This window comes from Herpailurus yagouaroundi, unplaced genomic scaffold (genome assembly GCF_014898765.1).
Source record: "Herpailurus yagouaroundi ecotype Mexico unplaced genomic scaffold, PumYag 77, whole genome shotgun sequence".
In the NCBI taxonomy this organism is placed as follows: domain Eukaryota; kingdom Metazoa; phylum Chordata; class Mammalia; order Carnivora; family Felidae; genus Herpailurus; species Herpailurus yagouaroundi.
The window spans coordinates 48,210,631-48,221,395 of record NW_024412388.1 but is presented as its reverse complement, the minus strand read 5'-3'; positions in this window follow the sequence as shown (position 1 = coordinate 48,221,395).

Genomic DNA, 10,765 nt, shown 5'->3' with positions numbered 1-10,765 from the left:
GCAGGGGAGGGGCAGAGAGGGAGGGAGATACAGAATCCAAAGCAGGCTCCAGGCTCTGAGCTGTCAGCACAGAGCCCGACACAGGTCTGAAACCCACAAACTGTGAGATCATAGCCTGAGCCAAAGTTGGACACTCAACCAACTGAGCCACCCAGGTGCCCCAGACACAAGCCTATTCAAATTATCTATTTCTTCTTGTGTGAGTTTGCCAAATTGTGTCTTTCATGGAATTGGCCCATTTTTTCTAGTTTATCAAAATTGTGGGTATAGAGTTGTTCAGAGTATTCATTTAGTTTCCTTTAATAACCATAGGATCTATAGGATCGGTAGTAATGTTCTAAGAGGTACCATTTTTCTAATGCTCTATGCCCAATGTTAGGCTTGACTCACAACCCCAAGATCAAGAGTCACATGCTCTACTGACTGAGCCAGGCAGGTGCCCCCTGAGACATACAATTTTTTTTAATGTTTTTTTTAATTGTTTTGAGACAGAGTATGAGCAGGGAAGGGACAGAGAGGGGGAGGGGGACAGAGGATCTGAAGTGGGCTCTGTGCTGACAGGTTGACATCAGTGAGCCTGATATGAAGCTTGAACTCACAAACCATGAGATCATGACCTGAGCTGGAGTCTCAACCAACTGAACCACCCAGGCACCCCAAGAGGTACAATTTTTAATCTCCATTTTCAGGATGAGGAAACTTAGAGTTAACAGAATCAAATGATATGCCCAGGGTCATATAACTAATCAAGGGGAAAACGTGTTCAAACCCCAAACTGTCCAACCGAAGACTGGTACATTTAACCATGGTGTCCCCTGCTTTCTAGAAGTGATAGCAAGACAGTTCTGGACACATTCTAGGTCCTTGGTAGCTATTTGACTAAGGAGATTAAAGAGACTCACTCATTTTTTAAAGGACCTCTCAAAAATCTCCTGGATAGGCAGAGTAGATCCTTTCTTTCTCTTTCTACTTCTCTGATCTATGAAGACATTTATAAGTCTGTGCTGCTTTGAGGAGACAAGATGGCACGGTGCAAAAAACAAAAACAAAGAGAAAAACAAAAATGATGTCAGAGCTGTATTAAATTATGGCTCAAAATTTAACCAGCTATGTAGAGGTGGGACACAAAACTCGCTTCTGTAAATCTTAGTTTCCTCACCTGTAAAGTGAGGACAATTCCATTTGCTTCACAGGATTGTCATGAGAGTTAACTAGAAAAACTTAGCCTGCATTCAGGCATTCAGTATTTTTTGAGCACCTCTTATGTGCAGAGACCCTTAAGAACTTGATAAAGGCTCATTGTCATCCTTTAAGGACAGATTTTATATTTTAGACTTTCCACTCCTAGGACCCAGCAGAAAGCCTGGGTCATACACCTGGGTCATATGTGCGGGTCACACACACATAATGTGTGTTCATTAAATGTGGAACATATGATGCTTACATAAATTAATGAATGAATGCAATAAAAGTCAAAACTCTATGACATGGCACTCGTAGCCCAACCAGTATATCTTTCTGGCTTTATCTATCACCCCTCAGATCCAGCTACACGTGTTAATTAGTATTCAACAAACAAGCCATGTCCTTCCATGTCTTTGCATCAACACAGTGCTCATATAATTCTTTTATTTTAAATGCCTGCCTTTCAAGACTGCCTTTGCTCACCTGGTGCGCTACCCATTAGTCCTAGTTTTACCTTATGGAAAAGTCAGAGTAAGTCTGCTTGCCAGCCTTTCAAGTAGTTGAAGCCAAGTCCTCATGACTCTTTCCCTGGTCCTACACTTCTAGGTCAAATTTCCCCCTTCCTTCCAAATAACTCTTTTGGTGATGGCTTCTGAATTCCATACCATCTTGGATACTCCCTGGTTTGCCAGTTGCCTCTAAATCATTCATTCGTTGAATATTTATTGAGCACTGTGAATATAAATGTAAGATAAAACAGATTTTTGTCACTAGATTATAAATTTATGAGCCTTATATTCCAGTAAAAGGAGCTGGACAATAAAAATTAATATATATGTTGGCTGCAGATGTGCTAGGAGGGAAATTAAAGTGAGCAGGTGAGGGTAGGAGAGAGGAGATGTGAGGCTTATGTACAGAGTGGTCAGGGGAAACTTCTCTGATAAGATTCAATTTGAGCAGAATCCTGAAAGGGAATGAGGGTACAAACCAAATGGCTATCTAGGGGAAGTATATCCCTGGTAGAGGGAAGAACAAGTGCAGGGACCATCAGGCAAAAGTGCCTTGGAGTATTTGTGGCAGGGCAGGGAGGCCCATGTAATGGAGCAAAAGGGGGTGAAAGAAAGTGCAGTTGGAGATGAGTTCTAATAGGAAGTGGAAACATCATGAAGGGCCTCAAGGACAATGAAAAGAACATTGTTTTAGGTGAGATGGAAATGTAATGGGCATTTGATCTGAATCCCATGAAGACTTCTCTTTGGGGACCTTACAAAGTTGGGTGTTAAAGAAGCAAGCATGGGGGGCGCCTGGGTGGCGCAGTCGGTTAGGCATCCGACTTCAGCCAGGTCACGATCTCGCGGTCCCTGAGTTCGAGCCCCGCGTCGGGCTCTGGGCTGATGGCTCAGAGCCTGGAGCCTGTTTCCGATTCTGTGTCTCCCTCTCTCTCTGCCCCTCCCCCGTTCATGCTCTGTCTCTCTCTGTCCCCAAAATAAATAAACGTTGAAAAAAAAACAAATTTAAAAAAAAAAAAAAAAAAAAGAAAAGAAGCAAGCATGGAAACAGAGAGACCCAGGTGGAGGCTATTGCAATAGCCACAGCAAAAGATGATGGTGGCTGGAGCCAAGGTAGTTGTGCTGCAAGTGTGTAAGAATGAACTAGAATCCTAGGTGTGCTTTAAAAGCAGAGCCCACTGCATTTGTTAATGGATCAGGCGTGGGACGTGAGGAAGATGCCTCAGTCTCCGTATCTATAAAATAGGGATAATATGTGTACTGCACTGTGTGAAGCTTCACAGTGGGAGCTCAAGAATTGTGAATTTTCTCTCAGCAGTGTCGTGCCTTGATTGGAAGTGTTCACAGGACTATTAATTATGGTAGATTATTCAAGATTTGGATGGGGAGGAAAGATGATGAATTTCAAGTATCCATGGAACTCCCAAAGGAGAGGTTCCATTGCAAAGTGTACAGCACAATTTGGGATAAAAGCTCCAGGTGTAGTTTGGAGTGGAGGTTTTGGGAGATGTCATGGTATACATGTAGTGGCTGAAACCCCTGGGGCAAATCGAGAATCGTGTTCTATTTCTATAGAAATACTGTATAAAATTCACGGGACTAATATATATCTTAAAGAGAAAATCATAGGATCATTAAAAGTAGGATAACAAATGTGGTTATCATATGAAAGGAGGGAATAATTCTTCCAGAATATTAGACTAAGGGAAGCCAGGGAAACAGCTCATATGTAGCTATGTGTTTCCTGGAAATGTAGTATAAAGGGAAACTGAGAAACAGTAATCAAGAAAAGGAAGACATTTTAGGAAACATGGGTATAAATCAGAGACTTGAGTCCTCATCCAGGCCTTTTCCTTACCCTACGTTAACTGCTTTTTAGCACTAGCCATCCAACTGTCATTGGTTTGGATGAACTAAAAGCACATCTAGTTGGTCAGCATTTCTGCAATCATGATTGTGCTAGCTTTGTGAAATATTTGGTTCACAGGAGCCCTGAAGGACAGTACACACATGGTAAATTCCATGAAAAATATTGTGTGTTGCAAAGGCTAGTCCCCTCTCCCACCGGTTTGTTTGTATTTCTCCATCTACCATAGGTACCTTGGAATCTGCAGAACTTGGCTCTGTCCTGGCTCTGTCATCACCCAATGGCATCTGTAAGTGGAGATGATTGATCTGCTCTCTACACTTGCATAACCATGTGCAGCTCTGGCCCCACATTGTGTGAAGGTCACTGATACACTGTGATTCCTGAAGAGGGGCGCCAGGATAAACCAGGGGGGATGGTGCCTGGAAAACTTGTCATAGAAGGGATGGACTGAAAAAACGGGGCCTTGTTTTCTTTGCATAGTGAACAGGAGATTCTAGTAGGATGTGATAATGTCTTCCAAGGTTTTAAGGGCAACTGTTTGGATGAGAAATTTACTTGTTCCTCTTCCACACTGACTAATATATGAAGGTGTCAAAGAGATGTACTTTGGCTAATTTCTAATAATCTGTGCCATCCAACAGTGAAATGAGCTGCCTCTGGAGGAGGATGACTGATGGAACTCTCTTAGCTTGGGTTCAAGTATAAGATCTGAGATCGGACTAGATGAATAACACCCCCTTGCCACCTCACTGCTCCCTTTAATCATCTCCCCCCCTCCTCCCTCTGTTGTCCTCTAGCTCTATCTCAGAGGAACAAACCTACATGGACTTTCACTAAGTGGGAGTCAAGCCTTAGTCCCCTTTGTCTGCTAAGACGAAAACTGTCAGTTCAACTCAAGATATTCACTCTTGTGAGTGATTAATAGGTGAGGCAAATACCTCTCATACCTTAGGGCTACCAGGGACCATGTGGTAACTGACCTCCTGTGGGCGCCGAATGGCACCCCAGCCCGCCGAGGGTTACTTCTCCCTGGTGCAGCCCCAGGTCAAGGCTGATCAATTTTGCTTTGAGGGGAGGAATGTGAGGCATGTCCTCTGTGAAGGGCCAGAACAGATGTTATGTTGTTCTTTCATGACTGCCTTTGCTAAGTGGCTTGTGAGCTGGGCTGTTGGAAGCCAAGTGAAACTTTGCTGGGAAGCTAATCAAGAGACGATCAGGCCCCTTCTTCAACAGAAGGGGAAAGCCCAGGGGTAATATGGAGGAGGATGAGCTATCCCAGAAGCTGGGGGAGTATCAAGGAGCTTCAAAGCCAAAAAGAACCTAACAAACCAAATTGTTTTACCCCTTTATTTTATGGATGGACAGAATGAAGTTCATAGAGACAGTGACTTCTTGAAGTCATGCAAGAAATCAGTCCCATCAGGACTGGGAATAGGGCAAGGCATTGGCACAGCCCAGAGAGTAATCCTTCCCTAAATTTTGCACCCTAGGCACCTTGCTTGCCTCACCTTGGTATTGCCCCTGAACCTTGCACCATGCACCTTGCACCAGAGAATACCTACCACACTCAAAGTTCCTCCAGAGAGATTCTATACCTGGAAGGCACCATGTATTCCAGCAGATGATCCTGCCTCAACTGGACCAAAGAGGAACTCTTGCCAACAGGCAGCCAATATGTAGTCTGGCTGGTTGATGGGGGTGGTCTGGTGTGGGCAGCTATCTCATCAGGGCTTAAGGTGATTTAATCTGACAATCATATTCTCTCCTCAGAATTTTAATCAGGAATAAGGGGAGAGACATTTTTTAGGAGCTGAGAAGAGAAAAATCAAAGACATTCTTGCTCCTCAGTTCTGTTGCTTTCATTGTCCCCATTCCTGTGATGTTCATGCCTGAGGAAGAAGGTAGAAGTGACCAGTCTGTACTTCTCCCAATTTTTGCCTATTGCTGATGGCTACACCCTTATGCTACTGTTTAGACTCTTCACCACCATTATGGGAGCCACCTGCCTCCTCATTCATCCCTTTAACAATGATCAAACAGCTCCTTTTTGCTAAGTACAAAGGTGATTAACACCTGGTATAGGTGCCTACACCATGGCAGGGGAGGCAGATGCAAGAGATATAACTATATTAAACACTTGATAAATATAATAATGGAGGAAAGCAGACGATATTGTTGGGGCACCAGGAAATGGTACAAAATCCATCTGATAGAACCAAAAATGAGTACAAAGAGAGCTTCCTGGAGGAGGTGTTACCTGAAAGGAGTTTTAAAGGGATGAGCAGGATTTTGCCAAGAGAAGAGTAGGAAAAAGGGCATTCCAGGCTTGATCAAGGTACAGAGGTGTGGACCAGCATGACAAGTACAAAGGAACTGCAGTTTGACTCTTGTGTGGACGTTAAGTCAAGGCATAGCAATAAGGAGGCTAATCCTCATAAGCCAGGTGAAGGATCTTGGACTTCATACTCCAAACCAGCTCTCATACGCTGGCAGTCCAACACTACACTCAGTACAGGACAAGTTTTATTTGGTTCACAGGGGATTTTACAGAATTCCAAGATTGAATATCTTTAGATAGCCATGCTTCAGTTCACCACAATCCCCACTGCTCCCCATTGTCTCCCCATGGTCCTGGCACTCATTTATTTTTTTTTTTAAGTTTATTTATTTTTGAGAGAGAGAGAGTGCGAGTAGGAGAGGGCAGGGAGAGAGAGGGAGAGAGAATCCCAAGCAGGCTCCACACTATCAGTGCAGAGCTTGATGTGGGGCTCAAACCCATGAACCATGAGATCATGACCTGAGCTGAAACCAAGAGTCACATGCTTAGCTGACTGAGCCACCCAAGCACCTGTCCTGGCACTCATTTCAGTTTCTTTGTGCCTTCTGTAGGCTCTCAGGGTGTGATCCCTGCTCTGGATGATGGAGAATCTCTGATGGGGTTTTGGCAGCCATGATCAAGCCTCTGCTTTATAATAATTCCCTTGGTGATAATGAGGAGGAGAGCTTGTAGGGGTGTTCTGGAGGCAGGGGGATCCTTTGAAGGCCATTGAATTAATCCACACAAAAGATGTAAAGGGCCTGGAATTATTCCACGGAGGAGGGCCTGGTAAGCATGGAGTGATGGCCTCACCATCTTCTATTGCATGCCCTTGAGGCCTGGGGAAATGTGGGACAGAGTGATGGGCCTAGAGCCAGCAATTTTCTGTCCAGTACCACTTTAAATGACAGAATGCCATGAGAGTCCCTAACCTACTGGGCACCTCCTATGCCCCGAAGTCTTAACATCTGTCATCTCTTGAATTATCCCAACAATATTGTGGAGCTATTACTGCCTCTCGCCCACCACTCTCATAAGGCTCAAAGAGGTTAGACAACCCCCATGAAGGGTTGATGCTAAGTGGTTGGCCTGGGAATTCAGATTCAGAGTTATGTGACTGCAAAGCTGGGGCTCCACCCACTATCACAGACTTCACACACTGCCTGGTGGGTTGGTCTGGGCATCGTCCATAGCCCAGAGGCCATAAAAGTGGTGTCTTAGGAAGGTGACCCAGTAGAAAATTAGTATGGACTTTGGGAGCCACATGATAGACAAAAAAGAGCTGAGGATAAACCACCTAAGAGATAGGTTGAAAATGTGTGTTTGTATCTTGTGTTGTTAGCTTGGCAGAGCCCTCCTACCTTTCTTTAAAAAACTAAGAAAACATTTCTAAGTTTGTTTACACATTAGAATACAAATGCCAAAGCAAGAGTAGGTGTTGTTCTTTGGGATATACTGGCAACAAACGTCTGAAGGGAAAACTAGACTGGAGAGGATCCTTCTGGAAGAGTCCCAGATGCCCTGGACCGAGAGTGTCTATCTCTATCTCTGCTCCCTCCTTTGTCCTCTACTAGCTTTGAGGAGAATTAGAAAACACTGCCATGGACCTAAAAGTCCTCCCCCAAGAGTCAAGAATTAAGGCAGTTGTTCTCAAAGTATGGTTCCCAGACCAGCAGTATCTCCAGCACCTGGGCACTTGTTAGACCTGCAAATTCTCAGACACCACCTAAGCATCCCAAAGCAGAAACTCAGGGGGTTGGGATCCACACTCTGTGTTTCAACCAGCCCACTAGAGGATTCTGATGTGAGTCAAAGTTTGAGAAATCCTCCAGTAAGTGATAATGTGACAGCATGAATGTTTGATGGAATGCTTTCATAAATCTCATGTATTTTTCTTGCAATGTCCTGGCCTTCCTCCAAACGAGTCAAGAACTTTCTCAGCATCACGTAGGGTCCAGCAGAATCACAGGCATGGCCAAAGAGTGGGCATGGGCAGAGAGACCATCAGAGGTTAGAATTCAGGTCCCATACTTCCTTGTTTTCATTTTGCTTTATCTGATCTCAGCTTCAATTTAGCTTCCTCAGGGAAGGCGTCCCAACCTTCATGGGCTAGGTTAGAGGCTTCTGTCACATTTCTCTAGAACCCTGCTTACTTCCTGCTCAGCATCATGGTACTTATCATGGTCTGTGTCCCCTGTTTATTAACCCACCTCTTCCACTCTCAGCCCAATGAGGGTGGAGCCTGTAGCTTTCCTGTTCATCCTGGCACCCCCAAAGCCTCGCAGAGGGACAGTCAGCAACTATGTGTCTAGTTAACTGAACACCAAGCTCACCTTTGCTCACAAGGCCCTGTTACGATGGTTTCCTCAACTAGATTGTTTCTCCCCAGCTGTACCTGCATTGTTTTTCTATGTTCTTATTCCAACCTTGGCTGCCAGGTCACCATCTCCTGACTACCCAACCCAATCCAGGCCCTGAACTGGTCTATATCATCTCTGCTGCTTTGTATTCAATGGAGCATTCATCACTATTTGACAGTCTATTTGATTATTTTATATTCTGGCCCCTCCACGCACACCCCTAGAGTGCAAGTTCCAAAATCAGGGGCTGGTCTCTCTTGCTTGACTGTGTAACCCCAGCTCATGAAAAATCCCTCAGTAAATGATTTTTGGATGATGCATGACTTTTCACTGACTCATTTATTCAAACACTTATACATCATCTGTGTATGATCATTTTAGACATGGAGAAAAATAAACCCAAGAAGAGGGTGATTTGCCCCGGCCCCACAGCTAGTGGGGAGTAGAGCTGCAGCTAGAATCTATAGCTGGCCTTCAAGCCAGCCCTCTTTCCACCACATCGGTTATCTCTTTGCTAAACGAAAAAGGTTGAGTTTGTTTGTTTGTTTGTTTGTTTTTCTGTAAGTGCTGGTGGTGGGGAGGGTTAGTGAATGTTTAAAGCCTCAAAGAAGCGGCAGGATGGGTTCTATTTTGCTAATAAACTTGGTCCCTCTCTCCTCCCTCGTGCCCCATTGACTAGTCTTCTTTCAGAAGCATGCTTTTCCACCTGTGGGTCACACGCCATACATCCATCATTAGCTGCATTAGCTGACAAGTCTGAATCACCGGTGCTGTGGAGATGCCAGGAGAGCTGGTGTCCAAGCCTATCAGTTGGAGACAGCCTGTGACCGCCACTGGCTGCCCTGGGGTATCCTCACTGTGACAAAGCCCCCTCCACCCTGCCTGGCTGCTGTGGGGAGGGAGCGACTGGAGACGAAAGGATGCCACTTTGGGAGGCAGCTGATTTATGTCAGAGGATTAAATACGACCCCACATCAAATTCAAGTTCTGCTTGATCATCCCAGAGCCTCAGGAGCTTTAAAGAAAAGTAGCCTCTCTGTCGTAACTTTGGACCAAAGGGAGACCAACAATGTTCATCGAAGCACCTTTGATAGTGGCAAAACCAAAACCAAACCAAAGACAGAGGCTTATAATCCCGACTTTAACATTCTCTTAGTACTATTACCGCCTGATTGAAAATAGGCAAACATATGGGGCGCCTGGGTGGTGCAGTCGGTTAAGCGTCCGACTTCAGCCAGGTCACGATCTCGCGGTCCATGAGTTCGAGCCCCGCGTCGGGCTCTGGGCTGATGGCTCAGAGCCTGGAGCCTGTTTCCGATTCTGTGTCTCCCTCTCTCTCTGCCCCTCCCCCGTTCATGCTCTGTCTCTCTCTGTCCCAAAAATGAATAAACGTTGAAAAAAAATTAAAAAAAAAAAAAGAAAGAAAATAGGCAGACATAACTAGATTCTCATAACAAATTGGTTAGAAAAATTAGGTTACAAAATGTAAAGTACCATAGGAGCCTACTTTTTGCTTTAGAAAAGTATAGATGCTGGGGCGCCTGGGTGGCTCAGTCGGTTAAACTTCCGACTCTGGCTCAGGTCATGATCTCGCAGTTTGTGAGTTCATGTCCCACGTTCGGCTCTGTGCTGACAGCTCAGAGCCTGGAGTCTGCTGTGCATTCTGTCTCCCTCTCTCTCTGTCCCTCCCCCGACTCGTGTTCTGTCTCTCTTTTTTTCTTTACATAAATAAACCTTAAAAAATTTTTAAGAAGTATAGATAGATAGATGAGTGGTTGGATTGAAGGGATATATATATATATATATATATATATATATATATATATATGCAAGACGGTAAGGGTATGGCTGGATGGGCAGCAGATGGGAGAGACAGAAAGATAAAGACTAGAAAAACCTACACCAACATCAACAGTGGTTGCATCTGGATAAAGAAATTTAGAATAATTTTTTAATTTTTTCAAATGTTTATTTTTGAGAGAGAGAGAGAGAGACAGAGCATGAGTGGGGGGGGGAGAGAGAGAGAGAGAGAAAGAGAGAGAGAGAGAATCTATAGCAGACTCAGGTTCCAAGCTGTCAGCACAGAGCGTGACACGGGGCTTAAACCCGCCAATCATGACCTGAGCCGAAGCTGGACACTTAACTGACGGAGTCACCAAGGCACCCCTAGAGGAATTTTTAAAATTGCTTACCTTTATTTCTTGATTTAACAATAAACTTAAGTCTCTCTTGCGAAACATAGTTATTAATATTAATAATGTTCATATCATCCATCCATCTATCCATCCATCCATCCACCCACCCATCCACCTACTCAGGAGGCAAATCTATTCAGACTTTATGGAGGCATTTAAATAATACTCTGTGATATTTTTATATCCACTTTATATCCTTTCATGACTCCAGATTGGTTTGGTTTTGTCTTTGGTTTCTTTTCTAGACCTTAGAGCCCCTTTCTACCCCCTACCATACCATACCTGGTATTATCTTGGTCAGTACCTGCTTATGCTCTAAGACCCTCTGC